This window comes from Anolis carolinensis, chromosome 1 (genome assembly GCF_035594765.1).
Source record: "Anolis carolinensis isolate JA03-04 chromosome 1, rAnoCar3.1.pri, whole genome shotgun sequence".
Taxonomy (NCBI): Eukaryota; Metazoa; Chordata; class Lepidosauria; order Squamata; family Dactyloidae; genus Anolis; species Anolis carolinensis.
In genome coordinates this window covers 101,102,598-101,120,738 of record NC_085841.1, presented here as the reverse complement: position 1 = coordinate 101,120,738, position 18,141 = coordinate 101,102,598, and the positions used below count along the sequence as shown (strand labels likewise).

The following is an 18,141-nucleotide window of genomic DNA, read 5'->3' as shown; positions in this document are numbered from 1 at the left end:
ACATCCCCTTCCTACCCCATCTCGCCCATGGGAAATAATTTCTGCGGATTTCATCACTGACCTACCACCTTCCTGTGGATTCACCACGATCCTAGTGGTGGTGGACCTTTTCACCAAGTTAGCCCATTTCATACCCTGTGAAGGTCTCCCCACGGCCAAAGAGACTGCAGATCTATTCCTTCAACATGTTTTCAGACTACATGGATTGCCCAAGAGTTTAGTCACAGACCGTGGATCTCAATTCACCTCTCGTTTTTGGAAGGCACTACAAAAACTATTGGGCATAGACTCTCGCTTATCTTCAGCTCATCATCCTCAAACAGATGGGCAAACGGAGCGCACCAATGCCACCTTGGAGCAGTATCTTCGCTGTTATGTAAACTACCAACAGGACAATTGGGCTTCTCTGTTACCACTGTCAGAGTTTGCTTATAACAATGGAGTTCAAGCTTCTACAAAAGAAACGCCGTTCTTTGCAAACTACGGCTTCCACCCACGTTTCTTTCCCCCTGTCATTGAAACTTCAGAAGTTCCCGCAGCAGAGGATTGGCTGCAGGAACTCACAGCGGTACAACAACTTTTGCTCCAGCAACTGGACCAAGCCAAGGAGGACTATAAACGCCACGCTGACAAACATCGCCAGCCGGGCCCCGAAATCAAGGTAGGAGATCGGGTTTTCCTGTCCACTCGCTTTCTGCCCTCCCACCGCCCTTGCCGGAAGTTAGATGCCCGTTTCATTGGCCCCTATCCAGTGGTGGCGCAATTAAACCCCGTGACTTTCAAACTCCAACTTCCGCGTTCAATGCGCATCCACCCAGTGTTTCACCGTTCCCTGCTCCTTCCGGCGGATGGTGTGCGTCCTGATACAGACCAACCGGCTCCCCCTCCTGTTTTGATGAATGGGGAGGAGGAGTTCGAGGTTGAGGACATTTTAGATTCTCGCTTTCACCGCCGCCGCCTGCAATATCTCATTGACTGGGTGGGTTTTGGCCCTGAGGAGCGCTCTTGGGAAGACGCCTCCACAGTTCACGCTCCTGATCTAACCCGTCGCTTTCATCAGACCTATCCCACCAAACCGCGGCCTCGCGCTTCGGGGAGAGAGTCCCAGTTTGGGAGGGGCCCTGAGGAGGGGGATAGTGTGATGACTCATGGGCCTTGTAGTCCTGCTTATGACACTGTAATGCCTGATGATGAAGAAAACTTGGGTTTTTTACCTTCCCAGTCTGAACTGGAATCTTCCCAGCCAGATCTTTCCCAGGCAGATCTGGGAACCTTGCACCTGCAAGAGAGTTGTGACCCAGAAGTATGTCAAACAAATCCGGAGCCCACTTCTCCTGTGTTCTCCCGCCATGAGTTTTGTAAACAACAGAGAAGTTTGGAAGCTGCTTCGCGCAGGAGTGCGAGGATAGCAGCCAAGAATTCAGCCAATTAAGTCTGCTTTTTCGTGAGAATCCTTAAGGAGGCAAACATCTGGTCTCAAAGATTAGCTTTCGTTTCTGGTTCCCAGAGAACTGCTTCGGCGGGAAAGTTAGACTCTATATAGGTGATTTACCCGCGAAGTAACTTCGCGGAGTCAATTCGTCAACCTCCGGAGTGAGTTGTGTCTGGACAGCGCGCTCCGTTTCAAGCCTCGCTCCTGCTCAAGCCTTGCCCTGCTTTCCAGCCTTCGCTCCTGTTTCTGCCTTTGTTTACCTACGGACCTTGCTTGTTTCCCAGGACTAAACATTGCCTTGTATCACGGATTTTACCAAGTTTTTCCACGGACCTTGTTCTTGTTCCTTGTTACCTTGTTCCACGTTTTAAGCCTTGTTTCAAGTATCAAGTTATTTCCTAGCCTTGCTCAAGTTTATGGACTAAAGGACCTTGTCATCTCCCCTCACTTTGCCTGGCAAAGTGAGTGTTTCGGTTATTGGATTACAACTTTGAACCTTAATATTTCATATTAGACATCGCTTTTTTGGACTAATTTAGACCTTTCCTGAAAGGTCTGCTTTTGGACTATTTCATATACTTGCTTTTATTAACTTTATATATTCCTTCAATAAAGATATTAGATAGATTCTGGCCTCTGTGTTTGGTTATTGGTGCCTTTGCAGCCTGGGTCCTGACACCTTGTTCTAATCGGACCTTGCCAAGCCTCTATTTTTGCCTCGCCTTGCGTTTAGCCACGGACCCTGCCTTTCGGATTCCAGCCTTGTTTCCTTGATGCGGATTTACCTTAAGCCTCAAGCCTATGGACAGTTCCCCTCACTATTGCTTGTCAATTAGTGAGTGTTTCGGTAAAGTGGATTATAACTTTGGACTTTAATATCTCATATTGGACATTGTTTTCCTGGACTATATTTGACCTTTCCTGAAAGGTCTTCTTCTGAACTATATTCTACACTTATTTTATTGACTTTATATATTTCCTTAATAAAGATATTAGATAGAATCTGGCCTCTGCGTATGGTTATTGGTGCTCTGCAGCCTGGGTCGTGACACCAACAAGAAACAGTGGCTCCGAGGCCAGAGTGGCCCCCACAGCCAGCCACTAACCCCATGGGAAGCGAGGAGGAGCCGATGCAACTGGGCAATGTGCGCCCCAGGCTGAATGTTGCAGAAAAGGCCCGCCGCCAACGCTTGAATCTGTGCTGGTACTGTGGGAATGGGGGCCACTTCGCCAGGGAGTGCCCAGCCAAGAAGAAGCCCCCCGCCCGTCTGGCGGCGGCGTCCTCCGCGGAAGCGGAGGCTGCCGAGGCGGCTGGAACAAAGCCGGCGGGGGAAGCCAGCGACCGGGCGTAGAGGGGCTCGCCAACCCGGTCAAAAACTCCACTCAAGAGCCGCAAACGGGGGTTCTATTTCTCCTGGTGGTCACACTGTGGTCAGTAAAAAAGGGACCCGTCATGATCCATGCCATGATAGACTCAGGGGCAACAAATAATTTCATCGATAGAGACTATGCTAACTCCCTGGGACTACAATATCATGATTTCAAGAACGCCCGGGTGGTGCAAGCCATAGACGGCCGACCCCTGAAGACAGGTCCAGTAAGCCAATGGACCGAGCCCACCAGAATGTGGATAAGGGAACACATGGAAGAAATCTCCTTCTTCGTTACCGAGGTTCCTCATTTCCCCGTGATCTTGGGTATCCCGTGGCTGACACTCCATGACCCAAACATCTCCTGGTCCAACAGAGAACTGCAGTTCGCCTCAAGGTATTGCCAAAATCATTGTCTAGTAGCCAAGGTCTGCCATGCCACAGACACAGAACCCATCATCACCTTGCCCAAGAAATATTCGGACTTTTGGGATGTTTTCAATGAAAAAGAAGCCGAGAAACTACCCCCACATAGACCCTATGACTGTGCCATTGATCTGGTGGAGGGGGCCCCAATTCCGCAAGGACACCTCTACTCCCTGACTGAACCAGAGCAAAAAGCTCTCAGGGAGTTTATAGAGACAAACCTCCGCAAGGGGTTCATCAGACCCTCTCAATCCCCAGCCGCTTCCCCAGTGATGTTTGTGAAAAAGAAGTCAGGGGACCTACGCTTGGTTGTGGACTATCGGGCACTGAACAACATCACGAAGCAGAACCGCTACCCATTGCCGCTGATCTCGGACCTATTGGACCGACTCCGAGGGGCCAAGGTTTATACCAAACTGGATCTTCGCGGGGCTTACAATCTGGTTCGCATAAAAGGGGACGAATGGAAAACCGCCTTCCAGACCAAATTCGGATTATACGAATCCCTAGTCATGAATTTTGGATTATCTGGAGCCCCGCAACATTCCAGCATTTTGTCAACAATATTTTCCAAGACTACCTAGATCGGTTCTTGATTATATACTTAGACGACTTTTTGGTGTTCTCGAAATCACAAACGGAACATGACCAGCACGTCAGAATGGTGCTACAACGATTGCGGGATCATGGACTATATGCCAAGTTAGAGAAATGCGCCTTTGATTTGCAAGAGGTAGACTTCCTGGGATACCACGTCTCGCCACTAGGACTATCCATGGACCCGGCAAAGGTTTCGGCCGTGTTGGAATGGCTGGCGCCAACTAACAAAAAGGAAGTACAGCGCTTCTTGGGGTTTGCAAACTACTACCGCAAATTCATCCCAGATTTCGCTCACTGGTCTGACCCAATCACCAGCTGCATCCGAGGAAAACAGCCTTTCCACTGGACAGAACAAGCTGAAAAAGGGTTCCAACAGCTAAAGCAATTATTCACGACCCAGCCAATTCTACAGCACCCTGATCCAACACCTTTTGTTGTGCAGGCTGACACCTCCGATGTGGTAATAGGGGCTGTGCTGATGCAACCAGTGGGAGAACACCTCCATCCTTGTGCCTATTACTCACGCCAACTAACAGCCCCAGAAAGAAACTATACCATTTGGGAAAAGGAGCTCTTAGCCATAAAGGCAGCCTTTGAAAATTGGAGACATTGGTTAGAAGGGGCCAAATTCCCCATTGAAGTTCATACTGACCATCGGAATTTGGAGCACCTAAGGACCGCACGAAAGCTAAACCAAAGGCAACAATGCTGGGCTTTGTTCTTTGAACGTTTTGACTTCCGGATCCACTATGTGACTCCTGCTCAGACCAAGCAAGCAGATGCCCTATCACGGAAGCCAGAGTATGCAGCAGGGTGCAGAGACACCTCAGAATCTCGATTGCTGCAACCCGAGAACTTTGCCACGCTCACAGTGGGAAACACCAAATCCACTTCAATTGAGCCAGCTCCTCCTAACCCAAAATCCCTAACCACAGAGTCCCTTCTCACTCAAGAGATTAGGGCCAGTCAACAGACAGATGCCTGGGCCCAAGAACAGATTCGCCAAGGACTACGTTTCCCTTTCTCACTCAAGAACGATCTATTATGTTACAGGAACCATGTTTACATCCCTCCAGGCCCCGGCAGAGAAAAAGCACTTCGTTTGTGCCATGACAGCAAGCCGGCCGGACATTTTGGGCTATTCAAAACCATGCACTTGATCCTGCGAGATTTCTGGTGGCCCAAGATTCACAAGGATGTGGAAAATTATGTCAACGCCTGCCCTGTATGCCAGCGTTCCAAGACGCGAAGGGAGAAGCCGTCAGGGTTACTGCATCCCCTTCCCACTCCTTCTCGCCCATGGGAGATAATTTCCGCGGATTTTATCACTGATCTACCACCCTTCCTTGGATTCACCACGATTCTAGTAGTGGTGGACCTTTTCACCAAGATGGCCCATTTCATCCCCTGCGATGGCCTTCCCACGGCAGACTTATTTCTTCAGCATGTATTCCGACTACATGGATTGCCCAAGAGTTTGGTCACTGACCGTGGATCTCAATTCACCTCTCGTTTTTGGAAAGCCCTGCAAAAACTATTGGGCATAGACTCTCGTTTATCCTCAGCTCACCATCCCCAAACAGATGGACAAACTGAGCGCACCAATGCCACTTTGGAACAATATCTTCGCTGTTATGTAAACTACCAACAGGACAATTGGGCTTCCCTATTACCTCTGTCAGAGTTTGCATACAACAATGGTGCCCAGAATTCAACTAAAGAAACCCCGTTTTTTGCGAACTATGGTTTCCACCCCCGTTTCTTCCCTCCCATCGTGGAGACCTCAGAAGTCCCTGCAGCAGAGGATTGGCTACAGGAACTCACAGCGGTGCAAGAACTCTTGCACCAGCAACTTGATCAAGCCAAGGAGGACTACAAACGCCACACTGACAGCCATCGCCAGCCGGGCCCCGAGATCAAGGTAGGAGATCGGGTTCTGTTGTCCTCTCGCTTTTTGCCCTCCCACCGTCCCTGTCAGAAGTTAGATGCCCGTTTCATTGGTCCCTACCCAGTGGTGGCGCAACTTAACCCCGTGACTTTCAAACTCCAACTTCCGCGCTCCATGCGCATTCATCCGGTGTTCCACCGTTCCCTGCTCCTTCCGGCGGATGGTGTACGCCCCGACGCGAGCCGGCCGCCCCCCGCCCCTGTTTTAGTGGATGGAGAGGAGGAATTCGAGGTTCAGGACATTTTGGATTCTCGCTTCCACCGCCGCCGCCTTCAGTATCTCATTGACTGGGTGGGTTTTGGCCCAGAAGAACGCTCCTGGGAAGATGCTTCCACAGTCCATGCCCCCGACTTAGTCCACCACTTCCACCAGGCCTACCCTTCCAAGCCGCGGCCCCGCGATTCTCGAGGAGGGGCCCTGAATGAGGGGGGCCTTGGGAGAGGGGATAGTGTGATGCCTCATGGGCCTTGTAGTCCTGCTCCTAGTGCCATCGTGGCAGATGAAGACGAAAACATGGGGTTTTCGCCGGTTCAACAAGAGCCGGAGTCCTTTCACCTGCCAGATGTTGATGTTTGTCCCCAAGAATTCAGTAAAACAGACCTTGGGCATTCCTCGCCTCCGTTCCCCAGAAGGGAATCTTACTCTAGAGACAGAGGAGTCAGAGAACAAAATCGCAGGAGTTTACGGATTGCTGCCAAACAACAGGCTGATTAGGCCTGCTTCCCTTGGGAAATTCTAAGGAGTCTTGCATCTGGATAGAGTTGGGTTTCGCTTCTCGTTCTCTAGGGAAAGAGATTGTTGGTGGGAAAACGAGACCCCAATATAGGTGCTTGACGCGGGAGAATCTTTGCGGAGTCAACAGAGCAGCTTCAGGAGTAAGATCGTGTGTGGACTTCGTAACCCCAGTTCCTTGTTTCCCGGATTAAATAATCAAGACTTGCCCCGCTTGCTTTTAACCACGGACCTTGTTCCAAGAATCATTGTTTGCCTTGTATCCAGCCTTGTTTCCAGCCTTGTTGTCAAGCTACCCAGGACTCCAGAGACTCAGACATTTCCCCACACTATTGCTTGGCAATAGTGTGTGTTTCGGTATTGGATAAAGAACTTTGAACTCTAATATCATTTATTGGACAATACATTTTTGGACTATATTTGACCTCATTTGAAAGGTCTGCTTCTGAACTATATTCTTCACTTGTTTTTATTGCTTTTATATATTTCCTTAATAAAGATATTAGAGATTGGCCTCCGTGTATGGTTCTTGGTGCTCTGCTCCCAGGGGTCTGACATGCTCCTCCTTCCACATATGTATATCAGCCAAGGTTTAATTATTTATTCTTCCATTAATGGATGCCGTTTTCTTTAAAAAATACTCTAGGTGTTTTACATATCAAATATGCCAAATTGAAGAAGTCAAAAGTTGCAACTAGGGACCAAGCTAGACAAAGTATGAAAGATGGCTGTGCTTTATAGCAGTGGTTCTCAACCTGTTGGTCCCCAGGTGTTTTGACCTACAACTCTCAGAAATCCCAACCAGTTTACCAGCTGTTAGGATTCCTGGGAGTTGAAGGCCAAAACATCAGGGGACCCACAGGTTGAGAAACACTACTTTATAGGATATAAAGTGCATTTCTTTCATTTTCTGTGCATCCTTTCAGTTTTAAAATCAACACATTATGAAAGAGCTAAACAACAGAATGCTCATCTACTCTGCCATCTTCCTTATTTTCACCACCAGGATTCATTTACAACTTGGTTTTATATCTCACCACAGGGATGGAGAAAATCCTGGCCTAAAGAGTCACAAGGAGGGGGAATGAATGGGTGTATTTGACAGACTTGTATATGAACATGTGCAGTGGACAGATGGGGGACACTGAAAGGATACAGTAGAGAACTGAGGTTTGCTTTAGTGTCAGCATATGTACAAAGTAAACAATTTCCCCTCTGTCTGAAATAATTATTGTTGCAGACATATAGCAGGAGAGTAAAATTCTGTATTTATACCCCCAAATATTCCCTTTGAAATGTGTGCTTGCTCTATGCAGGAGGGAGGGAATACATAAGTCTTTATTCTTCTCATTGGTGCACAGAACCACAGAGAGCAAGACATACAGAGGAAAAAGAAGAGAATTAGGGAAAACTTGCAAAATGTGACCAGAAAAAAATGCTATTATCCATTAGCAGGGAAATTAAGTCTTAAGTTTTAAGTGATGGCAGAGGCACATATGTCCCAGGTAAACCCATTGTTTGGAGTGAGAACTTGCTAACAGCAGAGAATATTCTTTTCCCCCAATACATAATTAGCCTTGGCACAAGGAGTACCTAGTGCTGATGTGTTCATAATCACAAAAAATGTTTGTTTCTTTTCTTTTCCTACAAGTAGTTGAAACTTTGGAGGAATTCAGTCCAGAGAATTATGACATTTCAGGGGTGATTCATATACAGGTCTTTGCACTTTCGTATTCAGAATTCACATGACTCATATCTTGTTTCAGTCGATTCAATCTTCGTTCTCACCATAGCCAGAAGGATATTCACTCCAGAATAACTCAAGGCATTTAAACCACAATGGATTGGTGTCATTTCTTTTCTCAGTGCATTTTCAAAATTCAGGACATTCCCCAATTCAGCTTTAGCTTCCTTATCTTTTTTTCCGGCTTTCACACCTTTCCTGAGTTTTCCCCCTTTGTTTCACTAGGTTAGTTTCTGGTCTTGTAACATGCACCACAGACCTATCCACTCAACATATTACTGTGAACAAGTGAGTAATTGTCCTCATCAGCTTGCCTTAAAAAAGTCATGCATTCTGAGTGTGCACTAAAATGAGGATTTGAAACCTTTTCCACTTGCTCCTAAATAGGTTAGAAGAAACAACAGCAACACAGAGAACCATAGGATCCCACTTACTGGAGATTCCAACATTGCAACAGGACAGTTTGAGCTCATGGTATCATCGCATCTGCAGAGTCATAGGCATGGATATGTGCACAGCATAATAGTGTTGCTTTGTATGCCTCACTTTTTTTTGTTTTAAGTGATGACAGCATTGTATAGGAGAGGGCTTTTAAAACTTTTTCACTTGCAACTCCTTTTCAGCCCGAGAATTATTTACGTGACCCCAGGTATACAGATAGATAGTAAGTCTAAAAATCAAATAGTTGCTGATAACAAATCAGCATTTTCAAGGCTTGCTAAACAGGCTGAGTTTCCTTTTTATGAAGTATAGCTGAAGCATATTTTGCAGGATCCATTGTTAATGCTGCATAACCAATTCATGTAAATGTCTACATGGCATTCAGAAGCCTTTCACCATTGTCATTTTGGTGACCCCAACATTGAGCTAAGGAGGCTCATTTGGGGTTAGGACCCATAATTTATACCAAGCAATGGTATAGAATATGATAGCATTGAGCAGTACCTTACATATAACTACTCTGAAGAAGTATTTAACATTGTCTTTCATGATTAAGCAAAATGAGAGTAATGTAAAAAAAAATAGTATACAAGTTGCAAACTATCTTCTGCATGTCTCCCATAGCAAGCAATGTATTTGTGCACTCCCTAATGTATTCACATTGGGGATGATGATGCAAACCAGATTCCCAACTTTGGAACAGCTGTGTCAACATTATTTTTGAAGTTGCTGCAGTTATATTGATGCTTGCATTAAATACTTGGAAGGGGGAAGGAAATTATGAGTAAAGTTCATTTTCTGGCCTAGGGAAAGGGGTGAGCAAAAAGGTACGATGGGGTGAGATGAGAAAAGTCAACCCTATTTAAAAACAGTAGGATGAAAAACAGCCTTGGAATAAATGGTACAAACGGCTCAAGGTTCATCACAGAATGACAGGGATTGCCTCAAGAACACAGGCCATCAGTAGTCTGGAAAGCAAGAATGGAGTGCAATGGATTATAGCAATGTAAAGTGGTCCAAGGGAGGGGGAGAGGACTTTTCCAAACAATGTGGAATGCAGTGTATTAAAGACAATAATCTTGTTTACTGTTTTGCGTTGGCAGAATGATCCCAATGAATACAACTATTCCTTATAGTTGCCAACCGATAGCTTAAATAGTATGCTGCTTGTATCTATCTTACTTGATTTTTCCTGCAAGATGCATGTTTTATAATGACTTGAAAAATGACAATTTGGTAACCCTTGTATAATAATGTCTTGCTTTCAGTTTCAATCCCAAAATTTTTAGTTCACCAGATTTGCCTCCAGACTAGAGGATCTTCCGTTTGCAACTGGATGCTTCTTGTGATATATTTCAAAGCTGCTTTTTAAAACCTCAATTCCTTTCTACGGTGCACAAGATTAAACTAATAAAAAGCAATTATGGAATAAAACCTAGCTCTTTTTCTTGATTATGTCTAATTTGTATGCCACCATCTATTCTGAGCAAAGTTTAATGAGCTCTGAAATATGATCAGAATGCATAGTGAATTTGTTTATGTTTTATGATGAAATGTTCAAGCTCCTTCTGAACTAGGCCAGGCCTCACCGAAGCTCAGCCATAGAACTGCTTCAATACAGGATTTGACCCTAGAAGACCCTAGAAGACAGGATGGTGCTGAGCGAATGAATATGGCCTTGGAGGCGTAGTAGACATTATAACTGTACTAGTACTGAAATCTCCTAAAAGTTTAAATATTAGATTAAAAGGGAAAATGGAGACAATATCACCCGAGTCTTATTTCCATCAGGGAAGCTCTTTGGCTCATACATTTGAAATTTTGCTGCTGGTTATCAATAATTTTTGGTCTGAAATAAGAATGGTATGATCAGTGACAAAGGTATAATAAAAGATGCTATACTCATCCAAATTTGGTTGGCATAAATGTTTGTTCTAGGAATGGGCCTTACTTTAGAATTTTCCCTAATTTTTTTTTTAGGATGACATCAAAATTGGCAACTTCCAGCTGAAATTAAAAAACAAAAAATAGGAAGCTTGAAACAGGTTGGATCTTTACGTTTCAAATACCTGAGCTAATAACAGTTATGTATCTAGTTGTAAAAAATAACTTCTTAACTCTGTAGCTAGCAAGAAAATAACAAAAATACTGAAAGTGCAAGAAGACAGAAGAAAATGAAGTACAATAAATATTTAATATTTATTTGAGAAAATAAAATTTCACCAATAAAGAAAGGCAGAAAAACTGATTCCAGTTTTGTTGCAGTCCACTTATATGTCCCTCAATACTTCATAAAGCACAGGAAATGTTTGGTTTTGTATTGAAAGTCCTGAGATTTGTGTAATCATGGTTTTGCTTATATCAGTGGAGGAAACATGCTCATCAACTTGTCCTCAAAGAAACATAGGCACTTATAATGTCCCCACACATTCACTATTGGTTTGGCAGAGAGTACAATCCACATGGCCAAAATGGAACTTTTTAGTTATACAAGATAAAATGGGGGAGGGGGCAACAAATTAATTAAAATAACTGTCCAGAGGGAAATTAAAAACCCCTTTCCCCCTTCAAAAAGAGGAAATCTCCATTTCCATTACTGCTGTGCTGAGATGGTATGGCAGGGGGTTTGAATGGATTGCCCTTGTGGTTTTTCCCTACTCTATGTATTTGTTTGCTCGTTCATTATTTACATGCTATCTTTTTCCTGGGAAAGGATTCAATATGTTAGAGGAGCACAAACACCCGTTGTGTGATGCTGGCTGTTTCCTGGAGAAAATGGAGCCAAACTGGTGATTGGCTTAAGTCAGAAGATGCTGGTTTGGTCCATAATGTGAACTTGATCATCTTCACGAAGCATCACTTTTCCACAGCAATCAAAGGGAGGTCCTTACTCAAAGCATATCACAAAAATGATCAGGCATCTAGTATCTTGTCAAAATGGCATGCAATCCCTCTCAGGGTTTTTGCGGGTGTCTATGGCTTGGATGAAAAGTTGTAAGTTGCCTTGTTGAAATTCAGGAACTATTCCAAAGAGCTGTAGGGAGGGAAGGTGTCCTTATGGAAAGCCTTACTGAACCTGGCACTGCCTCTCCTTTTGGCACGAAGCCATCTCCTCCGCCAATGCCACGTAGTTAAAGTCCAGTGCATGTTCCTAACGATGCCGAATTCATTGCTGTGGCAAGAGGTCCTTTCAGAATATCCCATCAGCCCCTGTTGCCGGCTCCCAAGGAACCTGTGAACAGAGGCAGCCTTTGTCAATGCAGAGTGGTTTACGAAACAGAGGGCTTCCTGCCCTAGTGTGGGAGAATCCTCTCCTATTCAAGGCCACGCGGCAGGTGCACCCACTCACGGAGAAGCTTCTGCAGTCTCCTCTTCAGCTGCCAAGAAAACTGTTTACTCTTGAGTCATGGGCCAAAAGGCAAAACAATAATTTTTTTACTTTGGGCGAAAAGAGCAAAGTAGAACAAACTGTCTCTCTCACACACACACCAAATGGAAACACAAACATTTCAACCTCTGTGGCTAATAACGTCAAGCCAGAAATAATACATGCATGCATGCACACTCAGGCACGCGCACACATACACACACACAATCTCAGAGGAAGCGAAAGCCTAACACAAAGCGAGGCTCTTCTATACCGCCTCACTGCCTTGGGACACGGTAAGAGTGATAAAGGGAAACAAAAAGCGTAAATGGACGGAGTCACATTTATTTATTTCTATTTGCCCAGTCCACAATGACTGCATTTGAACACGAACAAAATTGCTGGACCAAGATGACATGCTTGCCTGATGATCAAGAAAAGCCTGCCTGTCCCCTAGTACATTAAGGGGACATTGTTCAATAATAATAAAAAGTTATCCTATTGTAAATATTGCTCACCTATTGTTGCGAAGGTTACTGTCAGCTTAGGTTATCTGACAAATAAATACAAGTCATGCACGTGCTGCCTGGGGGGGACTTTAACATGTGCACCAGATTTTGCAAATGAGTAATGTCCTTGCGGAGGCTCTTCTGTTCACAAGAGACTCCTATTCCCCCGGCCTGTCTTTCCTTTTAACCTTCTTTCCAATTCACTCCCTTCACTTGAGCCGTTGTGGTCAGATCTGCTGGCTAAAAGGGGTCAACTGTGCCCTGTAAGAATTAGTCACTCAGCCCAAACCACTGAAACAAGGTGCTTTCAACATTGCTTTTCCATCTGAGTTTTCCCAGATAATTGGAAATTGTACAAGTAATTCTATCAAGGTGGCAGAAACTTAAACATCTATCAAACTGAGCATCTGAATGAAGAAGTGGAAGAGCTGAGAAAGGTTTTTGTATGAATTGCAACCCCCGAACACCACCATTTCCAATCTCATCTGAACCCCTGGCTCGGTGGAAGGATTATTCCAGCAATGCCTATAGAAAGTTGAGTGTTTAAAAATAGTTCTGGCATTTGCTAATGCAAGTTATGCAAGTGATTAAAGCCATTCCAACTTAAGTTTACTTATGAAACATATATCCCACCTTCCTGCCTCTCCTGTCCCTCAAAGCAGCCATCTAAGAAGAAGAAAATTCAAATAAAAGCAAATACATTTTAAACAAAACAACACAAAAAAGTATTGAAGCACAATTTAAAAAGCACAACAATTAAAAAAGAAACAACAGCCCCTTTCAACTATAACCCAGTTTAAACGTCAAAGGCTTGTCGGAAGAAAAAGCCTGTTCCCCCTGGATTTGTAGAGGGCCTTTTCTTCTTAGCTCTTTTAGGCAGAAGATGAATCCCATTTCTTTCTGCAAGCTTTTAATGGCTGACTGCCTAATCATGCTACTGCTGTACTTTCCAGGCTTGTTCTTTTATATATGGTCTGTGTGTGTGTGTGTGTGTGTGTGTGTGTGTGTGTGTGTTTGGCCATTTTTAATTTATTGTTTCATTGTATTCCTATTACTGGACCTTGGTGGTTCAGTTCCTTTTTCTACAATACTTAGGTAGCAGGAGAACTACCAATACAGTGTGTGTCTGTCTTTGTGTTGAAAAAGAGAGAGATAAAAAAAACCTTCCTCTCCAGTTGGAGAAGAGAGTGGAAAATTTTGTTTGTATGACTTTAACGCATTATAAACAATGTTCAGGAGATACTTCCATATCAGACCAGAGTTTAGTTTATGATGTTTTCACACTAAATCCTGACTAAATTGAATTTTGTCATCAACGTTTAATGAAGACAACTAACATACTTGTAGCCACATTTCCCCCTATATTATGCAGCCAACTGAAAAGTATTAATGTATGTCACCCAAACTGCTCTCTCTGAAAAAAAGAAGAAAAGCAAATATTGAACACTTTTTATTTTTTTGGCAGCATTCAGTAATTTGTTGGTGGTTTGGAGTGTCACCTTTATCCAATGCTAGCATATTTGTTAGTGAAACAAAGGTAGCTCAATGATAATGTAACATCTTGTTTTGTGGCAGCAGAATTTATGATCTCATTCTAAGAATATGGTGCAGAAGCTGTGGAGAGTCAAAACTGCTGCAAATCAAAATGAAAGAAGTTTTCAATAAATGAAGGTCATTATTATCAAAATATGCCTAACTTTTTTCTTCTCAGCAAGAAAAATTTATGCATCCAATTGATCCCACAATCATATTAGGGGAGTAATATCTGAATTGTCCATGAATGGGAACAGTGATTCCCAAATGGAGAGGTAGAGCTTAAGATGAACAATCAAGTTCTTATGGAAAGAACAACAAGGTCTCCGGCTAGAATTGTGGAATTAAGATTATCATTTGACAAGCTGGCTCTTCAACGCAAAATGGGGATAGTCTGAGGACACTGCTAAAATATTGGTTTTATTCTTCTACTTGTTTTCCCCCCTAAAAATACAAATTAGGGCACAACACCCCTTATCTGCATTTACTTCCTTTTCACTCCAGTCTCGGCATCTGGATTCCAAGCGTAGAATCTGGGTCTCAAACCTTCCACTATGGAATTATTTGCAAGATAAAACACCATGTAAAATAAAATAATCCTCGTGGTGGTAGAAATTGTAAATCTTGTGTATGTGTATGTCCTAAAATAAATAAATATATTTTAAAAAACACAATGAAAATTACTTACTAACAGATGTAATAGTTGAGGGACCATAAATTTTTATAGATGGGACCTTCTACAGAATCCACTTCTCATTAATCTTTGTGTTTCAGGTGGAATTTTTGAAAGAGATGTATGTGGACTGATTTCTAGTATTTTGCCAATGAAAATAAAGAGGAGGAAAGGGGGAAAGGATCAGTTAAGATACTGAGGTACATACACACATATATTTTTTGCAAGAAACATAACAAACAAGCTATAATGTCCTGCAAAGGCACTTGCCGGAATAGCCAGATTTTTTGCACAGGCAAGTCCTGCCTTTTTTCTCCCTGTCTCCCCTTTCAAAAACCACAAAGCTCAACTGAACTAAGTATTTTCTTGTGAAACAAATTCCATTAAATGAATAAATAGTCCAGACATTGGCAGGGATCATCATGTATTAGGAAGGCTGATTCATGAGACTGTAGCATGCAATGTGGCTCCTGCTAGACTTTTGTAGGCAGCAGCAGTCATTAAAGTCCTAACAACATTAATTCGGCCAACCATCTTGGCTAATAGGTAGCCATATCATATCCTATGTCAGTTTTTTTTAGTTATGCACTTTCTGATTTGTATCTAGGTGACCAAATAAAGACCGTGGAAACTACATGTTGGTCCTAATGCTTCCAAAGTGAAGAGGAACAAAGGGTTAGTTTGCTACAGTTTGAAGATACTGCATTTCATAGGATGAATTCAATGTGAAAATAATCCTGATGCATTTGCAGACTGATTGCTGTAAGAACATGGATAATTTCCACAATTACCACTCAATACTTGAAATCTTAGTATATTGCTCATATTAATTTTGACAATCAGTTAAATGGGAATAGATTTGCATGGAAATTCAACATTAGTTTTGAAGGGGAGAAAAGTAGACAGCACTTACTTGGATGAGATAGGAGGTAGCTAAGCAAAAGAGACAGGCAAGAGTCCTCTTATAATACAAACCTGCTATCTGCAGTTTTTTAAAATCAGGTATTTCATTTTTTAAGCAACCATATATTATAAATTGTGTTGCCTGATTAATCAAGGACAACTTTTAATCTCCCTAAGAGTTTTCAACCAATGAAAGTTGTCTCGTAGATTGATGTTGCAGCTCTACTTTTAGAATCCTCAAGAGAATTGGCATTATCAAGCCGGAGAAATTTTCTAATGTCTCCATAGTTTTGTAAACTGGATCCAGAAGAAATAGGATTTGATTTGAACCCAGAATTCTTGTTATGGTCATTATTTATATATATTTTTCCTTAAAACCCACTGACAGTACGGCCCAACCTTCATGGATATAAAAATAAATTATCTGGATTTGATTTGTCACAGAACTACTAACATTACTAACTCCTTCAGTGATGGTAGTTTACTGAAACATATTATTTAAACGTCTGCATATTTAAACTTAACTGCCTAATACCCAAAAATATATTTTGCTAAAAACAACCGGTAGTGTGTACAAATGTGTTGAAAAGTATAAATAAACAGTACAAGGAATAAATCCATTTCTTGCATACATCGATGAAAATAAAGTATTGGAAAAAATATCTGAGGTAAGACTCTGTTTCTTGACTTGCCATATCCATGAGAGAAATCAAAATTGCATTATTTAATATGTAAATCACAAACCCTTGAAGGGTTAACTTTTTTCTATTATGCTAGATAAATATAATTATTATTAAGTTCAAAAATGCTGAAGAAAGTGAGATCACACTGAAAATGTTAGCAATTTATAAAAATCAATAGGAGACAATAGATTACATTGGTTTGGTACATATTTATTTATTGCACTTCATAGTAAAATACATCTTTGCAAAAAGATTTTACATGTTAAGGCAAATAAGACTGGAGGACACTGTGAAATCCTTTGGAATATTTTGAAGATGGAAGGACTATCCGAATAATGATGGCTAAATTCCAAAGAAATCAACTCTGGAAGTTATGTTCTTTACACCGCAGGGACTTTGAACATGGATAGCTACTCCAATGTCAAATGGGAATGACTGTAATACATGGTGTTTTCCATGCAGCATTAAAGCTTGCTGTTTAGATGAATAATAATAATAATAATAATAATAATAATAATAATAATAATAATAATAATAATTTATTTGTAGGGACTCAGAGCGGTTTCCAACATATATAGCAAACATTCAGTGCCAAAAAGGAAAACATACGAACAAATTACATCAAAACAGACCAATCAAAGGCCCTAATTTTGGCATTCCCATGATAAAAGTAGCCACGTTTAAATCAATAGGAAACTTGCAAGTCAATACTTAGGTAAATTTAATTTCCTCAGTGAAAGTGCCCTGGTTGGGATTAATAAGAAGTTTTAAACCGTATTTTCTAACTTCAGTCACTGCTATGTATTAAACCTCATCAATATACAATATACTCGGCTATCTTGTGCTGTAAGGCAATTTGAACATTTCCAAAAAGGGATCTCTAAGAAGAAGGCTATTGAGATGTTGATGCCTTGTGAATCTGTGGACCTGAAAGAGATTCTCAGATTTTGCAGAAAATAAAAAATATACAACAAAAGAAAAAAAATCAGACAGATTAAAGAAAACAACGTCAAACACCAGAAGGAAATTTGGAGGGGAATAAGGCCAGGAAAGCATTACGTAAGTGCTGCTGGAAGCAAGCAAGCAATTGCTGTAGGAGCTGAGAGTATGAAGTTGGTTTAAAGGAGGAAAAAAGCATTGATTGATTGATTTTACTGAGTTTAAACAAAAATGTTTGCTTCATGTGTGTGTTTTTAAAGTAATTGTTGCAATTAAGGTGCCAGTTTGAAAGCTGAAAAGCACATCAAATTGCCAAGTTAAAGTGCCTGCAATGCAAAGTTGAATCAATCAGAGATTCCAAAATTTGGGAGTGAGGAGTATCTTTATATGTCCAGAGCTGTATAGTTCTGGGATAAGAAACTATCCTTTAAATTAAGAAAAGTCCTCTAAAGTAATAGACATCTGGCAACCTTAAATTACACAATATGTATGTAGCCTTGTCCTTGGTTCAACTTTCTAGTGGGCAAAGAGGCGATTTTTCTATATTTATCTGGTGACGTGTGATGCTGCTTGAGCAGACTTAAGAGAACTTAAAAATATAAGATCAATAGTAATTAAAAAAAATATTTTGCTCTTTTTACTGGCTAAAAACATTAAAGTTGCAAAGATGGTGTGCTTATTACTTTAACATGTTTTTTTAAAAAAATCAAAACTTCACTCTTAGTTGTCATTATTTCTTAGACTGTATGAACTAAACATCCTTAAAACAACAAATTAAGCCAATTTCACTCTTTAGTTTATTTTGGCATATATGCAAATTTATTATACATCCACTTCCATT

The 18,141-nt window shown here is 41.9% G+C and overlaps 1 long non-coding RNA gene across 1 annotated transcript in view; it reads right to left on the bottom strand.

The window, feature by feature from the left end:
• Positions 1-10,868: 10,868 nt before the first annotated feature.
• Positions 10,869-18,141, bottom strand: part of LOC103280797 (uncharacterized) — a 30,240-nt gene continuing 22,967 nt past the window's right edge. The window contains exon 2 of the long non-coding RNA XR_507491.3: positions 10,869-11,925. This is a non-coding gene — a long non-coding RNA (uncharacterized LOC103280797). The remainder of the gene's footprint in view (positions 11,926-18,141) is intronic.